The sequence below is a fragment of the Bubalus bubalis genome, chromosome 2 (genome assembly GCF_019923935.1).
Source record: "Bubalus bubalis isolate 160015118507 breed Murrah chromosome 2, NDDB_SH_1, whole genome shotgun sequence".
NCBI lineage: Eukaryota > Metazoa > Chordata > Mammalia > Artiodactyla > Bovidae > Bubalus > Bubalus bubalis.
This window is the reverse complement of record NC_059158.1, coordinates 117730342-117748165: the sequence shown is the minus strand read 5'-3', so window position 1 is coordinate 117748165 and position 17824 is coordinate 117730342. Positions and strand designations below refer to the sequence as shown.

The window sequence follows — 17824 nt, the reverse complement described above, 5'->3', positions numbered from 1 at the left end:
CTATGAGGTACCATTTCACGCCAGTCAGAATGGCTGCAATCCAAAAGTCTACAAGTAATAAATGCTGGAGAGGGTGTGGAGAAAAGGGAACCCTCTTACACTGTTGGTGGGAATGCAAACTAGTGCAGCCACTATGGAGAACAGTGTGGAGATTCCTTAAAAAACTGGAAATAGACATGCCTTATGATCCAGCAATCCCACTGCTGGGCATACACACTGAGAAAACCAGAAGGGAAAGAGACACGAGTACCCCAATGTTCATCGCAGCACTGTTTATAATAGCCAGGACATGGAAGCAACCTAGATGTCCATCAGCAGATGAATGGATAAGAAAGCTGTGGTACATATACACAATGGAGTATTATTCAGCCATTAAAAAGAATACATTTGAATCAGTTCTAATGAGGTGGATGAAACTGGAGCCTATTATACAGAGTGAAGTAAGCCAGAAAGAAAAACACCAATACAGTATACTAACACATATATATGGAATTTAGAAAGATGGTAACAATAACCCTGTGTACGAGACAGCAAAAGAGACACTGATGTATAGAACAGTCTTATGGACTCTGTGGGAGAGGGAGAGGGTGGGAAGATTTGGGAGAATGGCATTGAAACATGTAAATATCATGTATGAAATGAGTTGCCAGTCCAGGTTCGATGCACGATACTGGATGCTTGGGGCTGGTGCACTGGGACGACCCAGAGGGATGGAATGGGGAGGGAGGAGGGAGGAGGGTTCAGGATGGGGAACACATGTATACCTGTGGCGGATTCATTTTGATATTTGGCAAATCTAATACAGTTATGTAAAGTTTAAAAATAAAATAAAATTAAAAAAAAAAAAAAAAAAAAAAAAAAAAAGTGAATTGCCATAGCCTCCTGCAAAGTGAACCACCAGTATCTGTTAAAACTTTAATTTCCAGTATGACACAGGGAGCTCAACCCAGTGCTCTGTGACAACCTAGAGGAGTGGGATGGAATAGGAGGTGGGAGGGATGTTCAAGTGGGAGGGGATATAAATATCCTTATGGCTGATTCATATTTTTGTATGGCAGAAACCAATACAACATTGTAAAGCAATTATCCTCCAATTCAAAATAAGCTGAAAAAAAAAACCAACTTAAACTTTGCTTAAGGTAGTCTTAGGAATCCCATTTGGTGAATCCTAAAAAAAAGCTCTGATGATGGAGGAAGAGAAGGTTATGATCATGAAGTATTATTTAAAATTTTGAAGAGTTAGAAATATAGCCTTCATTTCAAGTACCTGTGTGACCAGGTTAAAGCTGAAACTTCTTTTAACTTAAAAGAAGAGGCATCTGGATCTTGAGGGACCCTGACAGTCTTGGCCATATGTCTGTACTAACCTGCAGGGATATGGAGCAGAGGTTGATATTTTTGTTTTCTCCTTAATAGCAGTACCCGGATCTTATTCTGGTGCTTGTGTTCCCAGTCAAGGACATTTCTCCACCTCCTGTATAGCTAGGTGTGGCTGTGTGGCAAAGTTATGGCTCATGAGATCTAAGTGAAAGTATTTGAGCAGGACTTCCGGAAAATGCCTTTAAAGAAGGCTGATTCAGGAGAAGCACCATGCTGTGTTTTGCCCTCCTGTTTTCTACTGCCTGTAACACAGATCGAGATTGAGTGACTAGAGTTCTTAGCCAGTAGGGATGATAAACTGAGCTTGAGACTAGAAGCCAGGTCCCAAGGAAGGTGGAAAGGAAAAATAGGAGGAGCTCAGGTCACTTATGACTCTGAAGTGCCATCTAGGCTGTGGCCCACACACTTCCAGACTTATTTTACATGTGAAAAAGAGAAACTGTAGGATTTAAGCCACTATCATTTGGCATTTTCAGTTATAGGCAACTGCATGTAATTCTAATCGATAATATCATGACATAATGTTAAATGCAAAAAGCAAGTTGGTAAGTAATACCAGGAGGATATAAATTCAAATGCTTACAGGTGATAGGCCAGAATGTAAAAAGGTGGATTAGTAGAGGCGTGAATAATAGAGACTGGAAAGGACCAAGTTAAATTAGAAAGCCTGCGCAACGTCGATAACATCATCAGCACAGAGGAATGGGTGTCCAGATTGTTCGTGTTAAATTTCCCTAATCTTTTGCCAACAAAATATTTTCCCTGACTGTGAGCCGCTAGTTTGTGACCATTGATTTGTAGTGGGATCCAACATTTGGAAAACTGGGGGGGGAAAAGGGAGGATTAAGGGAGGGAGAAAGGAAGGAAGGATGAGCCCTGTGTATGTCTGTGTTCATATGTGGTATAAACAGGAACTGTATAGAAAGTTGCACATGAAGCAATGGAGACCTAGCAGATGAGATTGAAGGATGATTAAATTTTTCGTTGTAACTTTTGATATAACTCTTTATTTTCTGTCTAATTACAATGAATATACATTAATTTTTGTAATTTAAGAAAAATCTAATAAGGCAGGAGCAAAATTGCTGAGTTACCCAACTTGGAAATCCAATGCAAATATCAAAACATAGTCATAGAAAACTTTTAGGGTAATTCAGCCTGAGCAAGTTCTATGTATCTTAGGAGCAGATCACTACGTATTAACACCTAAAACTAAAAATACAAATTTGAGAGAGAAAACACAGACACATCGTAGGTTGCATTGATTTTTGTTAGGTGTGGATGAATAGGAAGTCATGTAAACACATGCGCATGAGAAAAAAAATGTCTCAGGAAATGGAACCTTGATTATTTCTTAAGTGAAAGATAAAAAGAAGTACATTCTGAGTTCTTTGAAGTTGCTATGTAACCCACTGTGTCATTACATTTAGTTTAATGTATTATGTTGGTTTTTATTAAAACTGCTTCTGGTTTTAGAGCAGCCCAGGTTTTTAAATAGTCATTGCTTTTTTTCTACGTTTGTCTCAGGCATTGCCATCTCTTCGAAACACATATTTGAAATATGTTTAGGCTTCTCTCAATCCAAAACTGGGCATTTGGTTCCAGTTTGATGAGAAGAAACTGAATTATGAATGCATTTTTTCCCTGACACATCTATTTTCATCCTTTGGTAAATCTGACAACCTGTGACAGTTCTCACATTTCTGGAACTCATCTCCCAATTACAGAAGAAGCTAATAATGATACTGTGATAAATAATGAATTATTTGACTGTTTGGAGTTTATCCAAAATGAAGTTTATGGGACTTTCTTCTCCTTCTTTCTCTACCCTCTCCTCCTCCAGCCCCTGACACTTACTGTATGCCATGGCAGCATTTATGGTTGGAGAATTATGATCCTCAATAGCAGTCAGTTGCTCTAACATTGTGTCAGTGTTTTTTCCGTAGAATAATAATTTTGCAGAAGGGACTTTGTATAATTCCCCAGTTTAGCAAATGAGGAAGCTGAAGTACAGAGGATTAAATGATTTATCTAAGATCTGACAACAAACTGGTAGATTACTTCTACTTAAGTATATCTCTAGGGATTCATAGAAGAGAAGAGCTTTATTGAAAATCCACACAATTCTTGTATAATAAGTTCAGTGATACTATAAAATCAGATATAGTGTCTTATAATCAAGACACATATGATAGTAAATGAGAGAACTCAAACTCAAGCCAGTTTAAGAATAAAAAGGATTTTTTTTTCTTTAGAGTGAGTAGAGCTCAACTAAGAATAAATCTCAAGCAGTAAACGATTTAGTCACAGCTGGATGCAAAGGTTCAAAAGTATCATCAGAAATTGCCTCTCTTTCTCTTTTGGCTTTGCTTGTTATCATGTTGGCTTCATTCTTAGGCAGCTTTACTCACACAGTGGCAAAAATGGCTTATGTTCTAACAGTGTATCAGTCCCAGTGCAGGGAGTACATCTTTTCCAATAGTCTTGGCAAAGGAACTAGGACTAACTCTCCTTGGCTGCCTTGGACCAGGCATCTTCCCTAAGCTCTTCACTGTGACTCCAACTAGCCAAGCCTGGGTCACATGTTCCCCGTCCCCAACCAGTCTCACCAAAAAGAACCATGTGTACAGAAAGTGGAGGAGGAGTAGTCACAAAGGGAAAAATATGCATTTATTACCCAGAGAATGAATGTAAGGCAAGAAAAAACAAATGAAGTCCATTAAAAATTGCATTTACATTGAATTATAAACTGATACTGAGTGTCAGTGTCTTGCTTAGTAGTTGGGGGTTCATGCTATGTTCATTGAAACAAAAATACTACCAACTAAAAGCCGAAAAAATAGAAATACACTGAAAAATATTTTTGACTTTGCGAAAAAAAGGAAGAGATGAATTGCATGTTTGTGTTTATATTAGTTTACTCTCAGTCATGTCCAACTCTTTATGATCCCATGGACTGTAGCCCACCAGGCTCCTCTGCCCATGGGATTCTCCAAGCAAGAATACTGGAGTGGGTTGCCCTTTTTCTTCTCCAGTATTTATATTACCAGCCCATATATGAACACAAAGGCAAATGAAAAATAAAAAACATTGGACATCTGCCAAACAATACATTAATCTAAATGTTTAATGATTCCCTCAATCCTGCACATGGAGAGCAATCATATTTTTTGTAGTAGCATTTGTTTATTTCCATTTTATCTCAAATGCTGATGAGCTTCTGCTAGCTTTGCTTAATAGTATTCTGTTGAAAGATATATAATTATTCAGTTCATAAAGAGTAATGATCTATACACAGCCAATTTCTACCATAGTGTAACCAGAATTCTGCTAATTCATTAGTCTATTTGTTCATTTATTTGTTATGTCCCTGTTATGAATCAGGAACAAGGCTGGACTCTTAAGATTAAAGAGATGAGTAATTTGCAGTCCCACCCCTGAAGGAGTCAAAGTACAGTAAGAGAAACAGACAAGTGAAAATTAAAGTACACTATGAGAAGAGATTTGCATAGGGCTTTTAAAACAAAGGCAGACCCTTAGCTCACTCAGCTGAGAGATCAAGGAAAGCTTTAAAGAGGGCTTAGGGAATGCTTTCCAGGATGAAAAAGGAGTGCAAGGTAATTCTGGAAAGAATAGATATGCAGTGACACAGAGGCTTTAGAAGAACCCTGGGAGTTTCAGAAGTGGGTTACAACCATGACCATGATATGGGGTACTTACGGGGGAAGAGTCCATGTGAATCACTGTGTGCTAAGTTTGGACTTCATCTTGCAGTTCCAAAACCCTGGTCCCTCGACTGGAACCAGGCTGACAGTAAATAGCATCTGAAGAGCTTGTTAAAAATACAGATTGCCAAGGCCCCACTTTGGAAATTTTAGTTCAAGAGGAATCTGTTGGAAAAAGAAGTTCCCTAACATGATAATGGGGTACATCCAAGTCTGAGAGCCACTGTGTATGGACAGTGGGGGGTCTATCAGAGGGTACCAGGAGAGAGAATAATGTGTTTTGGAAAGAGAGCACTTTGTCAGTGCGAAGTTGCAAAAGAGCAGATCAAAACAGGAGATGGAGAGACCCAATAGGAGACCATTGTGATAGAACAAATTAAGATATGGCACGTACCTGCACTGTAGCAGAAGCAGATGTTCAGAGATGTTTCTGAGAAATGTAGTCATCAGCACTAGATGACCTGTTTGATGTGGGAAGCAAAGTGTGTCTGTCTGTGGGAGGCAGGGGGTGGAATTAAGTTTATAAAGGGTGCCCATGAGTTCTGGGAGTGAGAGGTGAGCAGGAGGCATGGCTTTGTGTATAGTGGTGTAATGTTAGCTCAGGATGGAAACCAGGCTGGAACTTGCCATGGGCAGGAGACCAAAGCTTGGGACTGGGCTGTCCAAGGTCCAGAGCTTCCAATTTGCAAACCTTGAGGTTGAAAACTTGTGGATGACTCCTTGCCTAGGGAGGAGGAGGCAAGGTACGTCTAGGTACCTAGGTACGTCTCTACCTCTCTTCTTTGTGCCACCTGTGGGCCCTGCCAATAGTCACCTCTCATAGCTTCTGTAGTAGCTTCTTAGACTTTCTCTCTAGCTTATTTATTTCCTGAAGCTAGGAATTATGTATATGTACATGTTCTCAGAGCCTAGCCTTGTGCCTGCACATATTTGATGCCTCTATTTCTGGGTGAATGAATTTTATTAATATCTATAATTATAGCTACAGCAACCTCATTATATCTGTATAGATTTTTGGCCTCCCTTGTGTGTGTGTGTGTGTGTGATTATATAAACTAGTATTTCTGAAATTCACATGCTTCCTTTATTATTTTCCAAAATGTACATTTTAATGATAAAGGAGAGTATGCAAAATACACTGCATTCTTCCAAACATTAATTATTATAAATGCCTGTATAATTAGTGGATCAGGCATCTCCTATATTTAGATTCCACCAAAAAAGAGCTTGGTTAACAAAAAAAAAATAGTTTAAAAACATTCAATCTAATTAATTAAAGACAAGGAACAATTTTCATTTCATTTTATCTAAATAAACATTGTGGATCCAGAGAGATTTTTCTTTTTTTTATGAGCTGGCTAGAGAACATAGCCTGAAGAGCCGGTCTGCGGTCTGCAAGGAGGCTCATTTGCCAATTTTCAGAGAAACCCGTGACTCTTTCCACCGTTTCCCCAGGAGGCCTTGCCTGCAACCCCAGAAATAACCTCTTTGTTGTTCAGTCGCTAAGTCGTGTCTGATTCTTTGCGACCCCATGGACTGCAGCCTGCCAGGCTCTTCTGTCCATGGGATTCTCTAGGCAAGAATACTGGAGTGGATTGCAGAGAGATTATTTTTAAGGAGAATAGTATGATCACGTTAAAGTATCTTTTTCTCGTATGATACTATATAGAATAAATAAGAAAAGCATTACTCAAGCTCATGAAAAAGAAATAATACAAGGACAGAAAATGTAAGACAAATTTGATGGTTGCATTACTCTATATGTAAGCTTTCATTCTATCCATTGACTGGATGATTCCTTTTTTTGTTTATTCCCCATTATCTTTGCCTTCCTTGCTGCAGATAAGTGCCTTGTGAGTACCTAACAGAAACATCCTACTTGTAGAGTTTGCAATCAACAGAAAACTCAAATAGTTACAACTTTTCTTTATAATCTACTCTCATGAGAAAGCAATGACAAATAACTAAACTAATACAGTGATTTCAAAGTGCAATTTCCAAGCAAATACAGAAATGTCTACTTTTCAAACCGATTATTTGGAATGGATCCCTGCTGTAATACAGGTAATGAATTGTATCTCTCTGTCAGCCTATTTGACCCCTTCTTATTACCCTGTGTGTGTTGATGTTCTATCTGCGTGATATGGCCTAATTATCATGAAAATCTATGGCTTCTTGTTTCCTCTGATCTCCAGGAGACTATTTTATATGTCTCTACTTATAATTTATGACGTATGTGTGCTGATTCTCTTTATTGACTCAACTCCTATTTATGACTCTGTATTCATTTTCTTTTTTTTTTTTTCAGTTTGGTTGTAGTATGTGGGATCTAGTTCCCTGACCAGATATCAAACCCAGGCCCCCTGCATTTGGGAGCCTGGAGTCTTAGCCACTGGACCACAAGGGAAGTCCCATAACCCTGTAATCTGTATGCAGTATCTGTCATACCTAACTGGCTTTGCCCAATCTCTGGTTTTGGCTTCTCTGACCTGTTTTGACCATGTGCCACCCCAAAGCACAACATAACATACTGTATAAGGGCTTAATGTGCTGGCCATTTGCTTGCATGTGTGTGCTAAGATGCTTCAGTCATGACCAACTCTTTGTGACACTATGGATTATAGCTCATTAGGCTCCTCTGTCAATGGGAGTCTCCAAGCAAGAATACTGGAGTGGGTTGCCATGCCATGCTCCAGCAGATCTTCCTGACCCAGGGATCAAACCCGAATCTCTTAGGTCTCCTGCATTGGCAGGTGTTTTTTTCATTTGTTTGTTTGTTTTGTTTACCACTAGTGCCACCAGGAAAGCCTAGTCATTGGCCTACTTGCTGTCAAATTCATTCATTCTTTGTCATTCTCTTATTCTGTCGGTATGGAAGGAAGCTGATTCCTGCCAGCTTCATTTCTTAGACTCATTTGCCCATGCCAAAAAAGAATTAGGATAATGAAAGATAAAAAGATAAAATAGGAACACAGGCAGAAGAAGAGAAGCCAAGGTATTTGCCTCTTTCTCTGAATCAGGAAGCTTCTCCCACAGTGACTGCCTCTCCTCTGTGATTCCCATTCTAGGACCATCTGGGGTAAATGACTCCAGGGATCTGTTGACTCAATCCCTCTGTTGGTCTCTCCAAACCCTAGAGGTGGCAGGTAGAGGCTTTCTGCTATTGCTTCTCAATGGGCTTCCCCTCTTTCCCCAGTTAGGCTTTCTGGCCCATCCAGCACCTTCGTAACCAGTTCCTTATTAAATTCCCTCAACTGAACTATCTCACTTGGTTTCTGACTGGTCCCCAGAGATAATACTTGACAGATTATTAGACAAAGAACCAAGTGATCATCATCATCACAGAACTCATGTAGGTATTTCAGGGTTCACATCCCAAAATATCCAGCAGAGGTATAGAATAGCTAATGAACATGCTGCTGGAAATATATAATGCAATGGAAACATAGTCATTTAATTTTTTTAAAGGGACTTTCATTTATTTCTTATATTTATTCATTAGTAATCTCCCATCAATAGGGAAACCATGGGGAATAAAGCAGAATGAACAAAGAACCATGCCCACGTTGAATCCAAAATAATCCCAAGCATATTTGCCTGCACAAAAGAAAGAAAGATGTAATCAGCACCCAGTGTAGGAAACAAAATACATTTAGCATTGTTAATGTTAAATAACAATGGGGACCTCTGCTCTCCCCCCAAGAAACTCCCTTTCTGCATTAATTTTTACATGACACAAAAGCATCCACACTAATGGCAAGGAAGTCCAGGACAATTGTCAGTGGCCCAGATGGCCTAGAAGTGATCCATCCTTTGAGGTAGGTTTCAAAATCAAACTTTTGTACTCTGGGAAAAGATGCTATGGTTTCATAACCTTGGGTAGGATTCGGTTCATTATGTTTATCTTTTAAGTAAATTATTTTCTGGTTTTGTTGAAATGTAGCAAAATGAGAAGCTATAAGGGGGTAAGTTTTATTCTTCAACCAGTGACGGGCTATATGTTAGATTCCAGTGTAACCAAGGACCCACAAACTAGGGGGCTCAAACAACAGAAATGTGTTGTCTCACAGTTCTGGCAACTAAAGAATCAGATTAAGGTATTGGCAGGGCTGCTTCCTTCTGAGGACTGTAAGAGAAGGATCCATTCCAGGCCTCTCTTCTAGCTTCTGGTGACTTGCTGACAGTCTTTGGTATTCCTTGGTGGGCAGAAATATCATCCTGATATTTGCCTTTGTTTTTACAGTCAAATCTCTACCATTTGGTGGGCATTTAAGGTCACACATAAGTGAAGAAGGGCTTCTCCGGTAGCTCAGATGGTAAAGAATCTGCCTACAAGGTGGGAGGCCTGGCTTCGATTCCAGGGTTGGGCAGATACCCTGGAGAAGGAAATGGCAACCCACTCCAGTATTCTTTCCTGGAGAATTCCATGGATAGAGGAACCTGGCAGGCTACAGTCCATGGCGTCACAAAGAGTTGGACATGACTGAGCGACTAACACACACATATGTAAAGAAAGTTAAACATTTGTTTTACAAGAACTCTTATGGCCTGAAATGTATACCTGGTACTCAATGGAAACAAGAGATCTGGGTTCAGATTCGGAGTCTCTCTTGCAAGCTGTGTGTGCCACTGGACAGTCAGTGTTTGTGAGCCTTAGGTTCCCCATCATTAAAAAGGGTATGTTAATATTAGGTTGAATATATAAAATTGACAATTAATTAATCAACATTAAACACTGAATAATATGTCTTTAAACAGAAACACACATGAAGCAAGATTATGAGTTCAGTTGACAAAAATATTGTGACCAGAGGTCAACATGAACCTAACCCTGCATTTCCCCTAGGATCAGTGGTTCATTATTCATTAATTTCATGTTCACAGCAACTTTAGAGAATATAACTACCATGCATAATGAGAATTGACTATATTTTATAGTACAACACATGAAGTCCAGTTTTCCTATCTTTTTAGTTCTCAGTGTAAGTTTGACATAAGTGTTTCTTAAATATGATAGCTGTGCTATATTCATAGTCCACACTCTTGAGTTTAAAAAAATATTGTGATGCCTGCAATAATGGCTCCTAATAATAATTTTAGAAGGGATAGATTTAAAGCCATTGTTCATTTGAGTGGTTCAAATATCTTTCTAATTTCATAGGCTTTGTATCACTTATGAAACAGCAGTAGCTACCAAGTTTGCATTTCCTTTGTTGTTGTTTAGTCGCTAAGTTATGTCTAACTCTTTGCAACCCCATGGACTATAGCCCACCAGGTTCCTCTGTCCATGGGATTTCTCAGGCATGAATACTGGAGAGAGTTGCCATTGCCTTGTCCAGGGGATATTCCCAATCCAAGGATTGAACCCGCCTCTCTTGCATTGCAGGAGGATTCTTTAACACTGATCCACCTGGAAAACCCACAGTTCCTTTAGGAGTGTCTATATTTATTATTAATGTTAAAAAAGAAATTTAGAGTAATCTTCAGTAGGGACTGTGAGTACATATCTTTGTATTAACAACATAAAATGTAATCCTGTTTTGCATTAATAGAAAATGCTTTATGTTAATTATAAGAAAAAACAAGTATTGCTTAGCAAGTTTTACATATTATCCCAAATATTGCTCCAATTTATGTTATAGTCTGGCCCAGCTGGCCCATTTCTCTCCACTCCCAGCCGGCAAGGAATGGGGAACTCTGGGATCTTACTGCCTTTTTTTTTATTATTATTGAAGGATAATTGCTTTATAGAATTTTGTTGTTTTCTGTCAAACCTCAAGATAAATCAGCCATAGGTCCTTAGCTTGTGGGGTTTACATCTTCTCTGCTCTTCAGCAGGATGTATACCTCACAGACCACTTTCTCTGAAACCCTTAAGTCTACTCACCACTGACTTGCTCACTGGCTCTCCTGGATCCTTCCTAGTCCCAGGAAACAGAAAAATCTGATTCTTACATACTGTACACAGTCCTTTCAAGGCATGGGCTTTGATATTTCAAAAGCTTAATCTTTCACATTTCTGACAAAATGTAGTCCACCGGAGAAGGGAATGGCAAACCACTTCAGTAGTCTTGCCTTGAGAACCCCATGAACAGTATGAAAAGGCAGAAAGATAGGACGCTGAAAGATGAACTCCCCAGGTCAGTAGGTGTCCAATATGCTACTGGAGATCAGTGGAGAAATACCTCCAGAATGAAGAGATGGATCCAAAGCCAAAATACCCAGTTTTGGATGTGACTAGTGATGGAAGTAAAGTTCGATGCTATAAAGAGCAATATTGCATAGGAACCTGAAATGTTAGGTCCATGAATCAAGGCAAATCGGAAGTGGTCAAACAGGAGATGGCAAGAGTGAACAACATTCTAGGAATCAGCAAACTAAAATGGACTGGAATGCGTGAATTTAACTCAGATGACCATTATATCTACTACTGTGGGCAAGAATCCCTTAGAAGAAATGGAATACCCATCATAGTCAACAAAAGAGTCCAAAATGCAGTACTTGGATGCAATCTCAAAAATGACAGAATGATCTCTGTCCATTTCCAAGGCAAACCATTCAGTCTCCCAGTAATTCAAGTCTATACCCCAACCAGTAAGTCTGAAGAAGGTGAAGTTGAACAGTTCTATGAAGAGACCTACAAGACCATCTAGAACTAACACCCAAAAAAAGATGTCCTTTTCATTAAAGGGGACTGGAATGCAAAAGTAGGAATCAAGAAACACCTGGAGTAGCCAGCTAATTTGGCCTTGGAGTACAGAATGAAGCAGGACAAAGGCTAACAGAGTTTTGCAAAGAGAACGTGCTGGTCATAGCAAACACCCTCTTCCAACAGGTCAAGAGACAACTCTACACATGGACATCACCAGATGGTTAATACTAAAATCAGATTGATTATATTCTTTGCAGCCAAAGATAGAGAAGTTCTATACAGTCAGCAAAAACAAGACCAGGAGCTGACTGTGGCTCAGATCATGAACTCTTTATTGCCAAATTCAGACATAAATTGAAGACAGTAGGGAAACCAACTAGACCATTCAGGTATGACCTAAATCCCTTAAGACTATACAGTGGAAGTGAGAAATAAGATTCAAGGGATTAGATCCGATAGACAGAGTGCCTGATGAACTATGGATGGAGGTTCTTGACATTGTGCAAGAGACAGGGATCAAGACCGTCCCTAAGGAAAAAAAAATGCAAAAAAGCAAAATGGCTGTCTGAGGAGTCCTTACAAATAGCTGTGAAAAGAGAAGCCAAAAGCAAAGGAAAAAAGGCAAGATATACACATTTGAATGCAGAGTTCCAAAGAATAGCAAGGAGAGATAAGAAAGCCTTCCTCAGCAATCAATGCAAAGAAATAGAGGAAAACTATAGAATGGGAAAGACTAGAGATCTCTTCAAGAAAGTAAGAGATACCAAGAGAACATTTCATGCAAAGATGAGCACAATAAAGGACAGAAATGATATGGACCTAACAGAAGCAGAAGATATTAAGAAGAGGTGGCAAGAATACACAGAAGAACTATGGAAAAAAGATCTTCAGGACCCAGATAATCATGATCATATGATCACTCACCTAGAGCCAGACATTCTGGAATGCGAAGTCAATGGGCCTTAGGAAGTATCACTACAAACAAAGCTAGTGAAAGTGATGGAATTCCAGTTGAGCTATTTCACATCCTAAAAGATGATGCTGTGAAAGTGCTGTACACAATATGCCAGCAAATCTGGAAAACCCAGCAGTAGCCACAGAACTGGAAAAGGTCAGTTTTCATTCCAATCCCAAAGAAAGGCAATGCCAAAGAATGTTTAAACTATCACACAATTGCACTCATCTCACACGCTAGTAAAGTAATACTCAAAATTCTCCAAGCCAGGCTTCAGCAATAAGTGAACTGTGAACTTCCAGATGTTCAAGCTGGTTTCAGAAAAGGCAGAGGAACCAGAGATCAAATTGCCAACATCCATTGGATCATCAAAAAAGCAAGAGAGTTCCAGAAAAACATCTGCTTTATTGTCTACGTCAAAGCCTTTGACTGTGTGGATCACAACAAACTATGGAAAGTTCTACAAGAGATGGGAATACCAGACCAGCTGACCTGCCTCCTGAGAAATCTGTATGCAGGTCAAGAAGCAACAGTTAGAACTGGACATGGAACAACAGACTGGTTCCAAATAGGGAAAAGAATACGTCAAGGCTGTATATTGTCACCCTGCTTATTTCAATTATATGCAGAGTACATCATGTGAAATGGCGGGCTGGATGAAGCACAAGCTGGAATCAAGACTGCCAGGAGAAATATCGATAACCTCAGATATGCAGATAATAACTACCCTTATGGCAGAAAGCAAAGTAGAACTAAGGAGCCTCTTGATGAAAGTGAAAGAGGAGAGTGAAAAAGTTGGCTTAAAGCTCAACGTTCAGAAAGCTAAGATCATGGCATCTGGTCCATTGCTTCATGGCAAGTAGATGGGCAAACAGTGGAAACAGTGACAGACTTTAGTTTTGGGGCTCCAAAATCACTGCAGATGGTGACTGCAGCCGTGAAATTAAAAGACGCTTACTCCTTGAAAGGAAAGTTATGACCAACCTAGACAGCATATTAAAAAGTAGAGACATTACTTTGCCAAGAAAGGCCCATTTAGTCAAGGCTATGGTTTTTCCAGTAGTCATGTATGGATGTGAGTGTTGGACTATAAAGAAAGCTGAGCACCAAAGAATTGATGCTTTTGAACTGTGGTGTTGGAGAAGACTCTTGAGAGTCCCTTGGACTGCAAGGAGATCCAACCAGTTTATCCTAAAGGAGATCAGTCCTGAATATTCATTGGAAGGACTGATGCTGAAGCTGAAACCCCAATACTTTGGCCACCTGATGCAGAAAACTGACTCATGTGAAAAGATCCTGATGCTGGGAAAGACAAACAGCGGGAGAAGGGGACGACATAGTATGAGAGATGGCATCACTGACTCAATGGACGTAAGTTTAAATAGACTCCAGGAACTGTTGATGGACAAGGAGGTCTGGCGTGCTGCAATCCATGGGGTTGCAAAGAGTTGGTCCCGACTGAGCGACTGAATGGAACTGAACTGAATCTTTCACCTTCAATAGACCGTTCTCTTCAACTCTTTCTTATTTATGATTTTGAAGTCTGTTTTGAAATGCAAAAACATCAGGAATCAACTTTGTGTTTCCTTTTAGTCTTTTCTTAAAGCCTAAAGGCAAAATAATAAGTAGCCTGAGGATAAGGGTGCTGGGAGGGGTAGAGCTAACAGGGAAGAATATGTGGGAATGAGGGGAATATCAGTTAATGTTCAAAATACTGTCCTGTCACTTATGTCTGTTGTTTTTTCTCACCACAGCTTCTCATGTAGTTCTCAAACTTGAGGATATCTATCAACTATCTAGCACCATGCGGCTTGCAGGATCTTAGCTCCCAGACCAAGGATCAAACCCATGAACCCTGTAGCAGAAGCTTGGAGTCCTAACAGGGAAGTCCCTAGACCCCATTCTCTTTGAAGAAGGCTACGTTGGACCAGTGGAAACAGTTGACCTTTTATCTTACTTTACACTTGTGGACACATCCAGATTGAAATAAGAACTTGAAATCCCAGGAAATAGAAGGAAATGTTTTAGGTAAATAGGACTGAAATTTATTTTCAGCCGGGAATTGAATAGCAACATGGCACTGGCTAAACAACAAAGCCTCTTGCTGTTTAGCAGCTTCTTGGCCCTTTGACTTTACCTGTGAGCAGTGCTTTTGGACACGGAAGGGGCGCTGGGCCCTTATTGAGACAAGACTAGCATAGGACAGAAATTGTTCAAAAGGACATGACAGATCAGAGACGAGAGTCAGGCAGACTGTTCTGCTGTGCTATATCTAAATTGCAAAGGAGAAGAGAGACTTGGGAAACAGTGTAATTAGAGGCATTTTAAGCTCCCTCGTAGGAGGAACAGCAAAATATTCTAAATTTGAAATTGTAGTGGGAACTTGAAGCTCCAAGGTGGTGGGGACAAGGATAGGGAACAAGGAGAAGGGAAGAAGGTGCAATGTGCTTTCAGACTCAGAGGGAAAGTATTTGATCAGACACTTCAGAGAATCAGAAGACACAGTTCTAGGAGAAAGGAATAGTAAAATCACATTTCTCCCAAGTACAATGAGAGATGTAAGGCTAGAGAAGAAAGAACCAGAGATTGAGGGGGTGGGAGTAAGTAAGTAAGGGTTGACAGGGCAGAAAGAACTCAGATGAAAGCAGATTGAATATGTACAAGGCATAAAATAAAAATTGATTTTTTTAAGTAAAAATATTTCACTGTACAAAGTCTCTAGGCATGCCATTAATGTTTAATTAGATTATCACACTCACTATGTATTTTTTCTAAAAATACTTTTAAAAGTGCTAACCAAAAAGTGCTAACTTTTTGGCCACGGTTCAGAATATGGTTGTGAAGCCTCACATAGACTCAGAGAGTTTCTCCTCCTGAAGGCTAATTTTGTTCTCTACCTGATCCTGCCAAACTGAGAAAATAAGCATAAGTTGTTTCTTCAGCAAAGAGCAACTCTCAAAACTGCTGTCGTTCTAAGAGGAGAGGCAAAAATACCAATGTTTCATGTTTCTCCTAGAAAAGATTTCTTGTTCAAATAACCCCTCACAGTTATATAGCACTTTATGCCTTTAAAACACTTTCAGATGCATTATTACTTCATTTGAATTTTAGTGAGTTGTATCATAACGGGCACTTTCTGTTTCATGTATTTTTACTTAATGCTTTTCTACCATCAAAATCAATAAAACATTAGATATGGTTAATTAGATTCTTATGCCCTAAAAACTCTCAGCCTTTTGCTATTTCCACTTAAGGTTTTGTTTTGTTTTTAGTTTTTTGTTGTTTTTTTTTTTTCCACTTTCCATCTAATTAGAGAGCATTTTATGCTACTGGTCTGGTGTCTTGACTGTCTAAATTTCTCATCTTGCACTTAACAAAGTAACACAGGGCCTCTAAGACCTAGAAAAAAATCCATGTTGGGATGGACCCCTGGGTCTCTATGTTATAACTAACTGCTCAGGTCATTCACTAATAGTGTGAGAGTTCTGTGGCCTGTTGATGCTGTTGAAGCACTTTAGAGGTTATCAATTATCAACCAAATTTTTAAGCTAGACTAGACCAGGCTTTGAACCCTAGATTTACCACTTAATAGCTGTGTGGCATCCTCCATAAGGTGGTGATATTTACTTCATGTCATTTGTAAAGTTTCTAAGTACACTAGTGTTCCTGATATACAGTGGGCACTGAATGCATGTCCATCCCTTTCCTTACCTCAGAAGGAAGACCGTTGAAAAGTGGAGTCACAGTTTATGTGACAAGGACTGAGTTTGATTTTCTTGACAAAAGTAGAGATGGGAAAGCTACCTGCATACCCCAGGGTAATTGTGTGCACTGCTAAACTCTGACCAGTCCACCAAGCCTGCTGACACTCCAGTGGATTCCGTCATCACCATCAGGCAGATCATGAGGTGCCTACATACCATAATCTCAAGATGGCCCAAATATATACCATATTCCCAAAGAAGACCAGCCCCATAATTACACAAACGGTAGATTCAGATAGCACCAGCCAACCAACATCACTCAAGACATTTTGCTTTCCTAATATGGGATGAAAACAGTTGGAGTGTTTTTGCTTTATCCTTGAGGGGCTCCTAAGGCCTATTCCTCTGTTTGAGTCGAGTTCCCTGGTTTTCCAATCATCAGTCAGTCTTAGGTCTCCAATAGTCTTTCTTTTTTTTCCCTTTAACACGATGTAAGAAAAACTAGTGTCTTAGCCTCTGGGGAAAAACTCTTTATCTTTATTCCCCTACAGAAGAAGGCAAATAACTTAGCTTGATAGATGTTGATTCTTTGCCTAAAGGAGAGAACCAAGTTGGGAGAAATGGACTGGAAGATCAGAAGATTTTGCTTCTACAAGACAAAAATCTCTCTGTGAGAGACAATGGTTCAGTTTCAATTTCAACAAGCACGCATAGAGTATATACATTGTCCAAATACTGCATTGGATTTCAGAGATATTAAAGTGAGTACATGTTCCTTATCCTATCCTTCAAGCCTACTTGGAAGAACAAAAGAAACCTGTGATTCAACCTATCATGATGGGGACTGAGGCTAAAAAAGGCTCAAAGTGAAAAGTGCTCTGGGTCATACATAGAGGGGAAATCATCAGCTCTAATGGGAGGAAAGGGAGCTAAGAGAAGGCTTCACAGCAGGGGTAATACTGATGCTAATTATAATCTCTATGTTTGGTCTAACTGGCAGTTACTTTGTGAATGTGAGATATATTATGGAGTTTATTGACATTTCTGGTTTGTCCTAATTCTTTTATTTTTTCAATTCATAAAGTTCTATTTTACAAATATATGTGTGTGTGTGTGTGCGTGCATATATACATACACATGTGCATGTCCGTGTATATAAATGTATATATGTGAATATATTACAAATACTGTGCTCTATTGTGAGTCTTTCTCCTGCTTCTTTCACGGATGTTCAAGCATTAAAATACAGTTGAATATATGCTTTTTCTACTTAGTAGATATAAATGATGACTTCTAAATAAGCTGAAACTGGGATCAGTATGTATTTTATATATGTATACACATACCCTGTTTGACTTGAATCTCCTAAATACCTTCCTTTCTTCCTTTTGAAGACTGCCATCCTTAT

The 17824-nt window shown here is 39.4% G+C and overlaps 1 long non-coding RNA gene across 1 annotated transcript in view; it reads left to right on the top strand.

The window, feature by feature from the left end:
• Positions 1-17516, top strand: part of LOC112582340 — a 30936-nt gene extending 13420 nt beyond the window's left edge. Inside the window, exon 2 of the long non-coding RNA XR_006548370.2 lies at positions 14467-17516. This is a non-coding gene — a long non-coding RNA (uncharacterized LOC112582340). The remainder of the gene's footprint in view (positions 1-14466) is intronic.
• The last annotated feature ends 308 nt before the right edge of the window (positions 17517-17824 follow it).